Source organism: Empidonax traillii, unplaced genomic scaffold (assembly GCF_003031625.1).
Source record: "Empidonax traillii isolate 1590-97213 ecotype Southwest subspecies unplaced genomic scaffold, ASM303162v1 scaffold27:size3997909, whole genome shotgun sequence".
NCBI lineage: Eukaryota > Metazoa > Chordata > Aves > Passeriformes > Tyrannidae > Empidonax > Empidonax traillii.
In genome coordinates, this window is record NW_020955220.1 from 730,959 (window position 1) to 747,715 (window position 16,757).

Genomic DNA, 16,757 nt, shown 5'->3' on the forward strand with positions numbered 1-16,757 from the left:
GTCTTTTCCAGTGGGATGACCTATGCCTGCCATGTAATTAGCTGTGGCAACTTCAAATGAGAAATGTCCAGATACTAAAAATACTGCATGTGAGCTCTTTGTATCATGGTTCCTTTCCTAGCTGCCAGAAGGAAGGTGCAAAAAGAAAGACCTTTCAATTAAAACACAGTGAATGCTGTATTTAATGGAAAGGGAGGAGGGAGATACTAGTAAGAAAATGGATTTATTAACCTATCACAGAAAAGCAATTTCTTGAGAATTGGGGTAGATGTGGTTGAAAAAGATGAGGTGCCATTAGCCACTCTCTTTTCTTAAAATTTGGCGTAACTAGAGTAAAACAATGTACATCTAGGGCTCTTTGTGAATGGAGAACATTTGAACCATGATGCAATATGTGTAGAAAGCCTGCGCAAAGGATGCATTTAGCCTTGTGCAAGCTTTGTATTTCCATTGAAAGGAAGTTTAGAATGGGCATGCAGGACAGATCAGTGCATGCAGCCATCTGTTACTAACACCAGCTGGCATTATGTTGCTCCTCTGTCACCACAAACCTGACCACTCAAAATCCTTTTTCTCTTTCAGTTATTTATTCCTTGATCTTCTTGAAGTCCATTTTTTTCATACTTGGAATGATTGTTAAAGGTGCCTTGTCCCTTCAGGGGCCACTTTTGTATTGACCTTTAAGATAATTTCCCAGCTAAATCTTCGCTGGGATTTTGCTGGTGAAATTTGGATGTCCCATTACTTTTGATTCTTGTCAGGGAATTGGCTATCATAAAAGTTTGTCATGGTGCTTGCAGGTAGCTTAGTGCTCGTAAACTGTGCTTGATGTGCCAGTTACCTCCCACTGCAGAAGCATTTCTGAGAGCAGCTACCAGTCTTGGTACAAAGAGCTGATATTTAATGCCAGCACTTCCATTCTTGAGATGGCTGGTATTGCACATTTCTTCCTAAGGTGCTTTATGATACCATGTAGGTGAAACTCTCTCAGCAGAGCAGCTCTGGCTGAGTTGTCTCATCATGCAGCATCATTCTGATGCCATAAAGCAGCTCACAAGCAGCTAACTGGAGTAAGCCCATTCAACCCCATCTGCTCTGTAGTGTCTTGTTTGACCTAATCACTTCACTAAGGAGCAAGGAGGTACAAGAAGTACAGCTGGTTTAAGTGGTGTCTCTTTTAAATGAAATTACATACTTAAACATCTTAATACCCTACATAGTAAACTCTCCTAAAGTTATGTTTTTGGTGGGTGAGAGGTGTGGGTAGGGCTCAAAGCAAGAACAGCAAGACTTGTTTCATGCTATTGAGAATGAATTTGAAATGTCACCATGGAGATGAAAAGGCGTATATTTTTAAATATTGTGTCTCTATATGCTGTAGGACAGTATATGTGTATGTATGCTCTAGGGCAATCTCCCGTCACACATATATCAAAAAATACATATATACACACATTTGTATATATACACACACATATGTATATATATATATATATATAATTTTCTGGGGATACAATTCCTCTAGTACTAGCTTGCCTGACTGTTGTACTCCTTTCCTTTGTCTTCCTAGCTACAAACCGAATGAAATAGGTTCTAAGAAAGCTTGCCTTTCAAATTCCAGAAGTGTTGAAGCATTTATAAATCCAGCTATCTAAATGCAGATGGCTCAGTGATGGCATAGGCAAATGGCACAACTGTTAAATGTTCCCTAGGTGAAGGGCTTAAGTGGGATTTAAAGAGTTCAGAGGCCTTCTCCTAGGCTGCATGCACGTGGCGAGTTTTATCCTCCATGATTGATGTGTTTTACGGCCTTGGGCTTTAAAATGTTTTGTCAGGAAGGTGAATACTGGAAAGTATAACTGCAGGTTTCATTATCTGCAGCACTTTTCCAAATGTATTCTGAGGGTTTCAATTTTCTTTTTAAACTTGCAGTGAAACACAGAAAGGATTACTTTGGAAGTCATGATTTACCTTTTCTGAATCTGCAGTGCAGTATCAGCCCTGACTGAGAACCGCAGTGTGCATTATCACATGCTTGTCAGATGTGTCAGTCAGTCTGATGATGATGGTTTTTCTAAAAAACAAAATTTCTGATGCTGCATCTACTTTCAGAAAAGAAAACTGTGCTCTGTTAACACTATATAAATGGCACCTACTGATCGTGTATTTGATGTGTGTAAAAGTTTGTTCAGGGAATGAAATGCAGTTTCCCTTGAGGCCACACACATGAACACTGAGGTATCTTTTCTCAGACTGAAGCACTTTCCATCCATTAAACTTTCTTGTGAATGAGGGCTTCTGTACAGAATATCCAGGTATAAATTACTACCCTAACAGTTTGTATTCTTCCTAAAATGGAGGGGGGGAAGTTTACAATAAATAGATATGCCTATTCAGATATGGAAAGTGGCATAGGACCAACAGTCTTTTTGACAGCTCAAGGAAGTTTGTATTTGTTAGGAAACCTTGTCTGTTTGGTTTTGTATACGATGTTGTGCTGCCTGTGTAGCCACGTGCTCAGTCGCTTTTGCAAACCTATGAATTATTTAGTTCTATTCAGACATTTTAAAATAAAACTAGATTATCGTGTTCTGATCAATCTTTGTATCTTCTTCTTAGCCCTGCTTTTCTGGTATTTTTCCTCTGAAACTCAATTGATAGGACTTGGGGATGTTTGGGTAGAAGCCAGGAAGGAGCAGGAGAAATTGTTTCAAGTGTGCATATGTTTTAATTGAAGAGGTGGAATCTTAAATTAAAAATCATATATTGTGATGCACAGATGTCACCTGTGTCATCAGCTAACATCGTTTCTCTCCCATCTGCAGGAGTTTCTTTGTTACTCTTTTGGCATCTTTTTACCCATTACCTTTGAGTGATCAACAAGTCTGATGTATATCCAATGTAATGTCTTTAAAAAGGAAATGCAGTCTCTAATTGTGTTTTTATATATGTGTGTACACACACAAGGGTATATATAAAAACTAGTCCTGTTTGTCTCTTTAGAAACCAAAAAATATCTGTGAGAGGATTTCTTTTTATGATATTATTTGTGTGCAACCATAAGTGGACAACTTTCTCAGAATTGGTGCTAGGTGCTTAAATAAGGTAGAAATGTAGCATGAACCTGAGCTCCAAGGACAGGGTGTTTGATTTTAATGAGGCTTATTGAAATCCAGCCAAATGAGCATCTGTTCCTATTGTTTGTTCCATATTTTGTAAGCCAGTATCTTCAGGCCAGATAATGGTGTTGGTGTGTGCTTCATCCTCAATTAGAGAGGGACACAGTTAAAAGTCCCTTGGCATCTGGTATGTCACTAGGATTCTTGTGATGCTCCTGGGTGTGCAAACAAGTTTCAATTCTGTTCTGTACCCAGGACCACTTACATTCTCTGGTGACCTTCACACTTTCTATTTGATGTGTAGTGAGGGATGCTCTGGTGTGTCTTCGGTCTCCTTGACTGAGTCTTTGCATGGATGGGTTATATATAGTGCTGTTTCCAAACAGAGGTCTTTCATAAAGCCCACCCATTCATAATGTGGGCTGTGTTAGGTTTAAATTTTGCTCTTTGCTTGGAGTCGGTTAGATTTTGCATTTCACTGAATCATGGAAATATCTTTTTCATTCAAAGGCTCTCTTATTTCTCAGCAAGAGACTGGTGAACAATTTATATCTTGAGTTCTGCAGTCAATGCCCATTTCCTGCATTTGTTAGATGGGTCTTTTCTGTTTATTGACTCCTGCAGTCAGTTCCAGTTCATCTGTATCTGCTATACAAAGTTTTTACTTTGCATATTGAATTCTTTCCTGCTTGTGCCAGAGGTAGGCACCCTGTGGAATACCTGCCACAGACAGCACTGAGACACCTTTGAAATGGCATTCAACATCCCCAGGTTTTTCTTAGTTCTGAACTCAGCAGGAGCTGGGAGAGGTTTTCTGCCTCCTATTTTTATCTAAGGGAAATTGGAGGCAGAAAAATATAATCACACACACCGCCCTTGAAAAATTAGACTTCTGCTTCAGGCCACTCCTTGCTACTCACGTGTCATAACTAGTCCTGCTTTTTGAGGTCCTGGCAAACCAAGGGACTTCTCAAACTCTTTAAAGCATCTTGTGTCTTCTAGGGAGTCTTGGATTGCTGTTCCTCGTACTTATAAATGTGCAGTGGTTAATGTATTGAAATGGTAATCTAGAAAGGGTTTATGTATACCCTTTATTTTCAGCACTGTGATTTTATTCTCTGTGGCCATGATGGCTTTTCTTGCTTCTCTTCAGAAAGGGAACTGAATAATACTGTTCCTGGGGAAATATTGTGAAATGTAACTGTATGATACTTTCTTGACCCTTGGATGAAAAGTCCTGCTCAGCAAGCTGTGTGTAGTGTACAGGGGGAGAGAGCTCTGTTCTGCTCAGTTCTGGAAACACAGAACAGTCCTTGGCTCTTCCAGTATGCCATGTGAAATTTCCTTTTTAAAGATGCATCTTATTATTTTGCTATTGCTACACGTTTTACACTCAAGGATGATTCAGCTAGAGCAAGGAGTGGTTCTTTCTGCCTTGCTACTTCCAAATTTTTAGAACAAACGTAGTCTGCACAATAATAACATCGAGCCAAGAATTTTTATATATATTCAAAGGAGAAACCACAATTACTCTTTAATAAAGAAGCATTTAGGGTTCCAGGCTGGATGTTCCAGTTGGCAGGAGGACAAATTGATCTGAGGAGTGTCCCTCTTGTACTCTCAAGTCCCTTTATGTCACAGATTGATGGCTCTTTTTTCCAGAGAATGTCCCTGCATTTACTTTGCATGAATAACACAACCAGCTTAGAGTTCTGCTGTGACATGCCACAGTATATCTTCAGAGAATGCATAGTTTTATAGCACTTTTGAAGCCTTTCCAGTACTTGAGACTGAAATTAGAGCAATTCAGTCGTGAACAAATATTATTTGACTAGCAACATTCAGTTTCCTGATACTTGTTCCACTGTTTTAATGAGAAATTATGTTCTTCCGTAGCTTAATTTTTAGTATTAAGCTTCTGTGTTGTGATGCAGAGGGGCTGTCAGTAGACATACAGACAGTTCCAAACCCCTCAGTAAGAGTGTCCCCTTCTGTGTCTTGGATATATCTTTCTCTGGGAGGAACAGCAGTTTTTGAGGCTGTTGCAAACTGGATGAATGCTGCCTTAGCCGCTGGCTAATAGAGGTGTAAGCATATAATTTTACCCTTCTGTTGTAGGTATTTAGGTATTTTTTCTGTAATGAGAGGTTTGTGTGGATGGCATGCATTGTAGGTTGCTGGGATTACTTGATGTGCAAAAGGTGTTTTGAAACTGAATTTTCAGTGTTTAGGCTGCACAAGAAGAAGATGGCATGGGAGGTTAATCTAAAACCTTATATGTCTACTTTTATCTTAATTGCGAGTTGTGGGTTTTTTTTTTTTTTTTTTTTTTAGGTCAAGACAATCTTTATGCTTTATCTTCCCCTTGGTCTAATAACCTCTTTGCAAATGACTGAGAAAGAAACGTGATATTCCTGCTCCCCCCACTCTACCCCACCATAGACATTCTCCAGATTTTGATAGACTTGTTTTATTTATTTCCAAAATTATATCCGCAGGAAACAAGCTGTTTAAATTCAGATTATGCTGAAGCAAAATGGTCCTGGTATGAGAAGCAACGTGCTGTTTTATGAGCGCAGAGTCCCTTTTCTCATAACTGATTGATAGTAAATATTTTCCTGAAGAATTATTGCCAACCATGAACAGTGCAACTGTTTCACTTTTTTTTTCCATGCTACTTGCTGTACCAGCCATTGTCTGTAATTAAGATCTACAATTCACAATGCAGACGTTTGCACTTCCTCTGGGTCTGAGCTATTTATAAGGCATTTCAGCTGTTCAGAGTTTCTTTTGAGTGTTAAACTATGTGTAAACAGGCTTCTTTAGTCTTCAGTTATGCAAACATTGTGGAGTGGTTGTCATTTCTGCTTCTCTTACCACCCAAAATGACTTTGCATGTCAGTGAAACCACAAATTAGAAAAGAATTACACTTGAGTTTTTTTTAAATGCATCAGAGGCTTTGAAGAAAGATTACTATAAAAGCTAACTCATACATGGCTTTATAGGTGAGGGTCTCTAAGTGTGTTCTGGAGATCAGTTCTCAAAGCTCTGCAATAAGGATGGTCAGGCAGGTGGTATGAAAAATCTTGATATAAAGAATATTTTTTAAAGTTTGGTCAACTTGATGGAGATGTTTCTATTTTTTGGAGCTCTTGCTTTGGAATCTCAATCAAGCAAATTGCATTACCTGTGAAATTGAATTCAGTACATACTGGAAAGTCTCCCACACAAGTGTTAGAAACTCCATCTCAGGTTTGACTGTTTATAAGGAAGAGCTTTTTCGTGATGATGACAGTCAACTGGAGCAGGTTGCTTGTGCAGGCTCTGCAGCCTCCATCCTTGGAGGTTTTCAAGACCAGGCTGAATTAAGCCCTGAGCTGCCTGATCTGACCTCATAATGCACCCTGCTTTGAGCAGGAGGCGGCAGGGCTGGAGAATTCTTGAGCTCCCTTCTAAATTGAATCATCGTGGAATCCTCTCAGTGTCTAGAGCTTGACTTGGCATCCTTAATCAAGATTCCCCCACAGATATTATGTGTGGTGGGACATGCTGTAGTTCCAGCCCATGTGTTTGCTGTTTAAAGAATTACAGCCTTGAGGTCTTCATTCAAGATCTGTCACATTAAGTTTGTAAGGAGTGTTCACCAGGATAAGTGTTGTGAACCAAGCTCAACTTGCATTTCCAAAGTACTTTGGGATCCTTTGTGCTAGAAATGTGAAACTGTTTGGAATCCAAGTCATCAGTGTCTTTAGTGATAAATGGGGGCAAACGTGAAAAGAAGCATTGCTTCTTAAATAGTCACCTGCAGTGACAGCACCCTCAGATGGTATAGAATACATGACATTAACTAGATGTGTCTTCAGTGTTTTTCAAATACAGGAAGTGAAAAAGTTGTATGAAAAATATGTCAAATTCTTGTGCTTAATATTGTGGTATGAAACACTGGAATAATAATTTCCTGGTGTCCCCCACTGCAGGGAAGCCGTTGGTGTGGCCGAGTGTCACATTTCTGAAGGCAGAACGAGTTCTGAGCTCGGTCTAGCAAGAGAGCGCCTAAAAATGAGGCTGCTTTTGTAGACTGATGGGGACTAACGTGGAGTGGGCTCCAGTGTCTTTGCTGTTGGGAGCGGACAGGGGAGGGGAGATAGTGTGGAGCGAGTTCATGGTGAGGCGTGTGCTGCAGCACTGCCCACTGATGCATGCCGGATCACCCGCACACAGAGATCACATGGCTCCTCCAAAAGTCAAACGATCAATTCGCCTCGTTTTGGCTCTGTACTTAATGCACAAACAGTGCGATCTGCAGGGCTGTAATTGCATTGTTAGGGCCAAGGAACAAGCCTGTGCCTTTTCAGCAGACAGCTGGCAGGGAAAGAGGCATGTTGTTAGGAAAGAGAGAGGCAAGGCAAATAAAATTACTGCTAACGCTCAGAGATCGGCAGGAGTCCTACTTGCCTAATCTTACCGGTGGGAGCAAGCGGCTGTTGTAATCCAATTATAGCAGCATAAGCAATTTGTTAGACACTCCGCATAATGTAACAATTTCCCAATAAACTCTGACTTGTAATAACGTCGGCAAGAGCCCACATAAATCTGCCCGAATGGTGGGGGCTGGAGTGTTCGGCTGGGGGCTTGTAATTTGTGCCATCAGCACGTTTGGTGGAGTGTGGTGTGGTGCAGTCTTTCAGTGCAGGAATTTTAAGGGGAAAAGCGTGGCACGCCCCTCCAAGAGAAAACCATTAGCAAGGGTCAAAAGAGATACCAAATAAAGCTGTGAGGTGGCTTTTCTAGGAGGGAGTAAAAATCAACCCCCAAACGCAAGGCACTAGCTGATGAAGATTTAAAAATATTAAAAAGCAGTAATGAAAATTGTAGCATTTTAAATTACAGCAGGAGGAGGAGGGGGAACTAGAATTACATCGGGTTTGGAGGGGGAGGGAGGAGAATATCCTTACTTATATTTAAACCGTTTAAATATTAAAAAAGAAGCTCAAGTGTTGAAAGGGATGCTCTGTGCTTACTAGACAGAGAAGCCACATGTCCTGTCTCAAGCAATTCATAATCTACAAAGGGAAAAATTAGACCTTTTCTGGTATCCAGTTACTCTCTCGTCTTTCTTGCAGCTCCTAGCTGGCTTCATGCATATTGGCACAGCATCTTGACGGTTTGTCTGAGAGATAAAACGTAGGTCTAGAACCATTCACTTTGAGTGTACCCCAGTGAATTTAACTTTTTTGGCACAATGATGAATGTCCCCTCTGGTTCATGCAGATCTACACAAAGAACTAATCTAATTTAGATATTATTTAAAAGTAAAATCAGTCTGCTGCACTCTGGCTGTCACTCTTAGAACACATTGCAAGTTACAGCATTGTAGACACCAGTTTAAGGTTTATGTTTAGCGAGATTTAAGGTATCATATTTCTGTTAATCCCTCTATTTAGCATTTCCCTTTGCTAAGATGCAGATAGGCAGCAGGCAGAATAAAGTAGGTCCCTTTATATACAGCATAGGGACAGTCAGAGGTCTAGGATTTTCAATGTAGTTCTTAACATCGCTGCAGTGTAAAAATGCCTGACTTCATACCACAAACAATACTTTATTCATTTCTTAGCTCTGGGATCCTGTGAGACTTCAGTGTGGAGTGACATTTCTGCTCTCGTTTCTCAAGTTGAGGCAGCACAATGCCTCTGTGTGTGGGGGGAAATAGTTCCCACCCCTACAAAACAGTTACCCTTATCATTTGGAGCTCCTGCTCTCAGTCCCTGTGTTTTGATACTGTGCTACCCAGGTTCTTTGGCTTAGCAAATAAAACCAAATAAAAAACCAAACCTAAACTGTCAGCCTTGTACATGCAGCTCATACAGTTACACCTGCACAGTGTTTACCTTTATGGTGGTATCATATTTTGTGTGATTTTGGAGTGTGTTTACATATTCACCTGTCATACTAGTCCTGAGATGATTTTTATCTAAACTGTAAAATAGTAGCTGAGACGTGCAGGCAGGCTGCTGTGCGGATAATGCTGCATATTTTGCCCTTCATTCTGTGGAAGTCAAGCCTCCATTGTTCTTAATCTTTGTTGTCTGCCAGCATCTCAAGATAACAGGCTGAGACAGTGAGCGTTTCCAGAAGTATCCTAATACATATTTTCTTGCAACATAAATACACCTAAAGAAGCGTATTTAAAGAGGACAGGTATTATCTTAGTTTACCGAAGCTGAATCAATAAACTGCAGTGCTTCTAATAAAGCCACTCAGTGTCTGGGTTTAACTAATGGCTGATTTTCACAGCTTTGACAGTGAGCTGTGTGCGTTATTTTCTCCTGATATTGTAAAAATAATGAGAGCAAATTAGAACAATCAGTTTACCCCGATAGCTGCTGATTGGAGGTGATGGGCAATATGGCAGCGGGTAATCCATCTTCGGGCTCCTGTCACATTAACTTCAGCAGTGTGGAAAAGATCAGGCGGAGCGAGCGGGAATCCTGCCCAATCAGAAAGCTGAAATTAATGAGAAGAGCATTGTTCTGTGATCAACCTTTTAATTAGCAAGAGTGGAGATGGAGGGAGTGATGAAGCTGGCAGCACAGCTGCACAATGCTGGGCATGTTTTCGGTGAGGGGGAGGAAAAACATGGGTTTTAAATTACCCCTTCTGTGCTCCCTGTACACCGGCAGTGTGTCTTCATTCTAAACCCCTTAAAAGATCTTAATAAACAGCCACATCCAGGTTAATATTGCAAACGTGGCTGTTACTAATGAGTAGTTTCAAAGTAGGTCGTTTCGGGGGTCATTTAGGAAAATGTTGATCACTGTTTACGAAAAAAAGAGAGAGAGACAGGGTTTGGTGTTAAAGTTTCACTGCATCAAGGAAAGAAGAGGAGGGAGATGGATAAAATTAGAGTAAGGGACTGCCTTTTTTAATACTCCTCTCCTTATTTAGTATATGTTTGAAATAAGATTCCTCGGCATATATTTGTAACAAGACTCCTCAGTTAAAAATACTATGTGTGCCATGTGGCTTTCAGCAGCAAAAAAAGAGGAGAGATCAAATAGTGCATTGATTTCCTAATACTTCTTTTTGTGTTATTTTTCTGTGGATTTTTTTTTTGCCCCAGTATTTTTTGATTTATTCACTCAGCAACAGGAAATTATAATTTAAAATATTTGGCTGCTGTAATTGCTAAGATTGACTTGATTTTTTTTTCCTAGTGATTTGAGAAAATAACGGTCTTCTCAAGCACATTCTAAAAACAGACACTGGAATTAATGACTGTCAGATCTGAATACCAGTCTTAGGAAAATCTTTATTTTTGTAAAGAGGAAAAAATAATATGGGGGTAAAAAGTGGTATTAGGGAGCAATTTCTGTGAATGAAAATAAGAAGTATTATGAAATAATGTTTACAGTGGGAACCCAGCTACTTCTGATTACCACAGTTCCTGTTCTTACTTCTGTGCTCTCTACATTGTGTTCTTCAGGCAATTCTTTTGTCCTTCCCCATAATATCCAAAGAAGTTGTAATGGTAGAAGTGTGAATCTCTGTCACTCTGTGCAGTGTCCTTTCTTTCAGTTTTCTAATTGGTACACAGGCTCTTTTCACTTTTAGGTATTCTACTTTCTGATACTGAAAGGCAAGTGAAATTTTGTCAGTTTGCAAGAGAAGGCAAAAATCAGCACTCTGCATCCAGCAATGGTACAGGCTGTTTGTGTGAGTTGTAAGCTCACACCCACTGTCAACTTAGCATTGCCTACTTTAGGTAGGTAGCAGTGAACAGGTGTGCTGGAAGGGAAAGCTGCTGTGGGTGAGCTTGCTTCCCTTGGGGTTTAGTTCTAGGCAGATCTCACCATCTTTGTTTCTTACAGTAAACATTAGACAACCTTTACAGGCAGAACTGCAAGCCTCACTCATAGTTATAGTAGAAACACAAACTGGTTTAGATAGTACAAAAGGTCTGTGATTTACAAAGCTATCCTCTTTCCAGCTATAAAAACTATGTAGATAACATCCAGCTCCTGATTTTTAAAAAGGAGCAAAGGGAAAGAGGATACATCGCTCCTACAAAATACTGAAGTTCAAAATACTAAAGTAAGCAGTTCCAATTTTTTATAACTTCACCACTGTTTAATCCTTCAAAGTAAAATTTTGTTTTAGCCTCAGTCTGATTGCCCTCCGCTCCCTGCAGCCTGAGGCAGGAATAGAAGTTGGTGTGTGGAAGGAACAGTATTCACTTAGCAAACAGCTGTTCAATATTTTATTTTATTCGTATTCCTTGTTCTGTGCCCCGGGCTGTATTTATTGCATGCCTTTCAAGTCCTGGTCAGAATATGGAAATATGGACTTCCTCCTGGGGGTTTCCCCTGCAGTTTGAGTGCTTCACAAACATTAATTAATCCTTCCAATGTTTCTTGGGGCAAGCATCCCTTTTTTGCATGGAAGTTCAAAAGTTACTTTTAACAGCTGAAATCTAGGAAGGAAGTAGCTTATTTATAGTAAGCAGTGAGGCCTAACAGGAGGAATATCAGATGAGGAATTATGAATCTAGATTTTGAGATATCTTTTGTCCTTGTCGTATTCTGTTTTTTCATCTCAGTTCTTTCATCTGTAAGAGGATAATGCTGCTTTACATTTCCTCATTAGACGTTTGGGAATCTGGAAACATGCTGTCAGTTGAAGCATGTTTTGTACTTAAGCATTATTTTTGTTTATATATACCTAATGTTTACTTGGGCTCTGTTGCTGTGGCATCTTCTCTCTCCCCAGGTCCATCTACATTTTCAAAAAACTGTTTTAGACACACATCCTAGGAAAGATACCCTTGCCAATGGCTGCAGTCAAATTGCAGTCAAATACAATCCTTATGAGATGCAAGAGAAAAAGTGTAAGAAAAAGTGGATACTTATTAAACCAAACCTTCTTCGTGTTGTTGTATAAAACACTGAAAGCTCTCAAAGTCTTTTGTTCTCCTTTAATAAAACTCAAGACCCAGTAAATCATTTCACAGCTGCTTAAATCCATTTGTTAGCTTCAAAAGACATTCCCTTGTGGATGGAAACGAGGTGGTAAATTCTTGCCCCAAAGTAATCATATTGCAGGAGAATAACTGGAAAGATGCAATGTGTTGCAGAATCCACTTTAAGTATGGAGCTACTACCGTGGCTCTGTAATGGGATGTCCCAACATGGGGTATAATAACATAAATAGTGTAAATATGCCACTTGTGAATTAATAGGCAGCTTGAGATTGTAAATCTTTACATATATGTTAAAATGAACATAGAGTTAATCTTAATTCTTTTTTTTAACTTAATACAATAATTTCATTCTAGCTTCTGGTTGGGTTTTGCAACTTGATGGTTTTATCAGTGCTAGAATTTCTGTGTTGTTTGGTTTTTTTAATCCCATTTTCAATTAAGTTAAATCATTTCACATATCTTTCCCATTCCATTGCCTATATTCTGTATTTTCTCTGTGCAGATTTCCTGTCTCTCTGTTTTCACCCCCACGCATGACTCTCCCTGTTTTGGGGCCTTCATTTTGAGAGCTGCTTTGAGAGTGGAGGACAGCATGCTGGGGCAATGGTCATTCTCTGAGGTGTTTTTCTTCACCTTTTTTTATCTGATCTCCTTGAAGTTTTTCTCTACCATCTTTCAGCATTAGGAGAGCTGTGTACAGAGTGTTTCTACTTAGTGCCTTCTTCCTGAGGCTCAGTCAGCCTAGGGAACTTGGGCATAACTCTGCAACACCCTGCGAGGCAGCTGCACAGTATCTCAGGAGGAAAGGGGTGTCTTACCCACACTCCAATGGGGACTTGCAGAGAGCGAGGAGTAAAAGCTGTCCACTAGCTCTACTGACAGTGCAGTCATCTGCTTTACATAGGTACAGGCTTGCTTTCTGGACTCCTACCAGTTTTAATCACAAGTTCAATAGCCATCACCTCTTTATCAAAATCCCTTTGAAATGCTTTTTGTATGAATGTAACTTTCTGAGCATCAGGACTGACATGAAAGGGAACCCCCAGGGAGCAGTGTATCTACTTCTGTGTTGCGAGTGATGATCTGAGGCCGCCACAAAGGCTTTGATGCACAGCCAGGTTCTCAGACAATGTTGTGTGTGCTCTGAGGAGGTTACAACCATGTTGGGTGTGATCTAAAGAGATTCTTACCTATCTGAGACTCCTCTCTGGAGAGTGGTAGCTGTCATCTTTGAGGAAGCTACGCAGAATCCCTGTACAAGCTGTTGCAGGACATGCTGCTGCAGGGCACGTTGTATGGACAAGCCAACCTAGTTTGGACCTAATAAAGAAAATCATTAAGTAACTAGAGCCTATACAGGAAGAAATTTGCCCAGAACCCTTCCTTCTCTTTCGCCGTACTCTGTAGCTTTCAAAGAACCGCCAGTAAACACATTTTCTAGAAACATGCTCTCAAGGAATGAAGGTCACACCAGGCCGTGTTTAAGTAACAGAAGTTCCCAATGGTCCTGAGCAGAAAGCTGGACTTGGTAGATCCCATACGTGTGCCCTTCCTAGAATATATATGCATTGTCCAGCACACTGAAAGCCTTCCTGAATGCTGTTGGTGAAGCCAAAACCAATCCTTTTTGCATTATGTGTTAGAAAGTTCTTATGTCTAGGTAAACTATCTATATTTTACTCAATCCAATTATATATTTCTCTCTTTTCTCTGTGAGGGCTAGCAGACTACTAGCTGTTGAAAGAACACCATCAACATTTTCTTTACAATTTCTCTCACTCTTTTTTTATTTTCTTAGCAAAACTGTGTTAAACTGGGTCATAATTTACAGACTCAATTTAATTTGATTTTTGTGTGTTTGAAAAGTAATAGCAAATCTCATATATCTAAAGGTTTTGTAAGTAAGGTGTATAATCAGTATTACTCTCTCCAGAAATCCTTCTCTCCTTAATGTAGTAGTATTTATTATAGGTGAAACAGCTTAAAGTTTGGAACATTCAGAATTTTCACTTGAATTTAACTGCCCCCCCCCTTCTCATATGCAGACTATGAGTCAGCATGTGATATATAGTAATTTTGTTTCTTGAAAAATGAAACATGGTATCTGATCTGTAAAATGTAAGTACATCAAACTTCTTTTGTTAATAATATTAAAACACAAGGAGAACATTTATTTAAAGACAAATAATTTTGTAAGTTCACCTATTAAGGGTTTAATGCTGAACAGTTACTTATTAACTGTTACAGAATGTAATTTGTCTTTAAAGAGATTATAAAACCTTAGCTGTACTAATGAAATTAATACATACATTGAAGTACTAGTTCCTACAGTATATCTTGTAGTTCCCATGAAGGTGGGGTAAGAGAAATGTGAATTTATACATTGCATAGATAAGTTATCAGTGGGAAAATGGGAGCAGCACTGTTGAGTTGGCAGTCTCATATCCTACAATAATGTTTAATAGAATAAAACAGTTCTCACTGGAGAACTCTATGTCTTGCTCTCAATTTACTTCCAAATACATAATTACCTTTATTTCTGAGCATTTATTATTATAGTAACCTCTTTGGACCAAGTGCTGACATGTAGAATCCCTTCTAATGTGAAAAACCAGATCAACAGGCTTCAAATCCTGTCCTCAGGTGTAGACACATTTTCTTTCAGAGTTTTCTGATACTGAGCTAGAAATCTCTTCATCTTATGTGGGACCTCAAGTGACTCAAATTGTCTTTGTTCTCTCAAACTAAATTACTGTTGACTGGCAGGACAGGTTTTGATCCTGATGGTCATAAGAGTTGATTTGGAGTGATACCAGGTTCCAGCTGGCACCTGTCTGACTTTTCCCTCTTTGCGATCCCAAGAACCACAGATACCCATTGCCATCTCTGCTCAGATAACTGGTCATTTAAAGGCACAAGACAGCAACCATGTTGAAATCAGCCATGTAACTTTTCTTCTAACTGTAAAAACAGTGGACGGTTGTCCCTGGAGAAAATGGAGTTCATATTTAAAACAGCTTGCTGCCCAGCAGATCGCAGCCTGATCTTCCCAATCAGTGGTAAGTGACTTGCTGCTAACTCCTCCAGCAAAAGTGCCTCCATACCAGGGACTCTGAGGTCACTTGTGTTACATCTGGATCATATCTTCATCTAACATCAAAACATCACATGAATGAAGAGCTTAAACATTTGCCTCAGATGCTGCAAGGGTTTACCTGGGGTCAGTGAAGGTATGAGAAGAGATATTCTCTGTTCCCATTTAATACATTTATTATTGGAGATCATGAGGCAAATCCTGTGAAACCAGCTACAGACATAATGAATATGGCCTCAGGGCAGTCTGAAGTTACCTGTGAGTCTCCTGGAGGTGAGTCCAATGGATAAAACCATACCAGAATAACTAGTGTTCCTGTGTGTCATGTGCAACTTGGCTCTTTAGCGCATAGTGGAAAGGTGTAGTTTGTACACTTCATATATCTCAGGTATGCTCAAGCTCAGTGGGCACATGCCAGACTGAAAATTGATGTTTCTTCCTGTCATTCATGAGAGAGGAATGAAGCTCCACATTTGTGTATTTAACAGAGTGAAGTCCACAGTCTCATCAATGTTCGCTACTTAAGAAAGCCAGTTTGCTCAGTTACCATCAACAAGTTTACATCTGTGCCTTCTCAAGTATAATCTTGAGCTGTAAGGGGCTGAATGTCCTCTTGCAGAACAAGACATTTTCTGGTTTGTTATACAAGGAGGACTGGAAGGCGGATCCAGGAAACTACAGGCCTGTCAGTCTGACCTTGATGCCAGGGAAGATCATGGAGCAGATTGAGTGCCATCACATGTGACTACCAAGTGATCAGGCCCAGTCAGCATGGGTTTATGAAAGGCAAGTCTTGCTTGACCAGTGTGATCTTCTGTGATGAAAGAAGGCTGTGGGTGTGTCTGCCTATCAGTAAAGCCTTTGACGCCATTGCCCACAGCATGCTCCTGGAGAAACTGGCCATGCCCAAATAGTGGCTGGTGAATGGAGTTAAATTCAGCTGGTGGCCAGTTACTGGTGGTGTTCCCCAGGGCTCAGTATTGGGACCAGTTCTGTTTAGTATCTTTATTGATTATCTGGATGAGGGAATGGAGCACACCCTCAGTAAGTTCACAGACAACACTAACTTGGGTGGGAATGTTGATCTGCTGGAGAATAGGAAGACTCTGCAGAGGGATGGGGACAGGCTGGATTGATGGGCTGAGGCCAATTGTATGGGGTTCCATAAAGTGAAGTGCCTTCTGTACCTGGCACTGGTGAGGCTGCACTTCACGTCCCATGTTGAGTTTTGGGCCCTTCACTACAAGAAGGACATTGAGGTGCTGGAGCAAGTCCAAAGAAGGGCAGCAAAGCTGGTGAAGGATGTGAAGCACAAGTGATATGAGGAACATCTGAAGGAGCTGAAGGTGTTTAGTCTGGAGAAGAGGAGGCTCAAGGGGAGACTTCAATGCTTTCTACAACTACCTGAAAAGAGGTTGTAACAAGGCAGGTGCAGCCTCCTCTCCCAAGTAGGAACAAGAGGAATAGCCTCGAGTTGTGCCAGGGAAGGTTTACATTAGTATATTAGGAGAAATTCTTTTCCCGAAAGGATTAAGGAGCATTGGAACAGGCTGCCCAGGAAAATTG

The 16,757-nt window shown here is 40.2% G+C and overlaps 1 protein-coding gene across 3 annotated transcripts in view; it reads left to right on the plus strand.

The window, feature by feature from the left end:
- Positions 1–16,757, plus strand: part of BTRC (beta-transducin repeat containing E3 ubiquitin protein ligase) — a 100,533-nt gene that overhangs the window by 44,352 nt on the left and 39,424 nt on the right. The gene's annotated exons all lie outside the window — the stretch shown is intronic.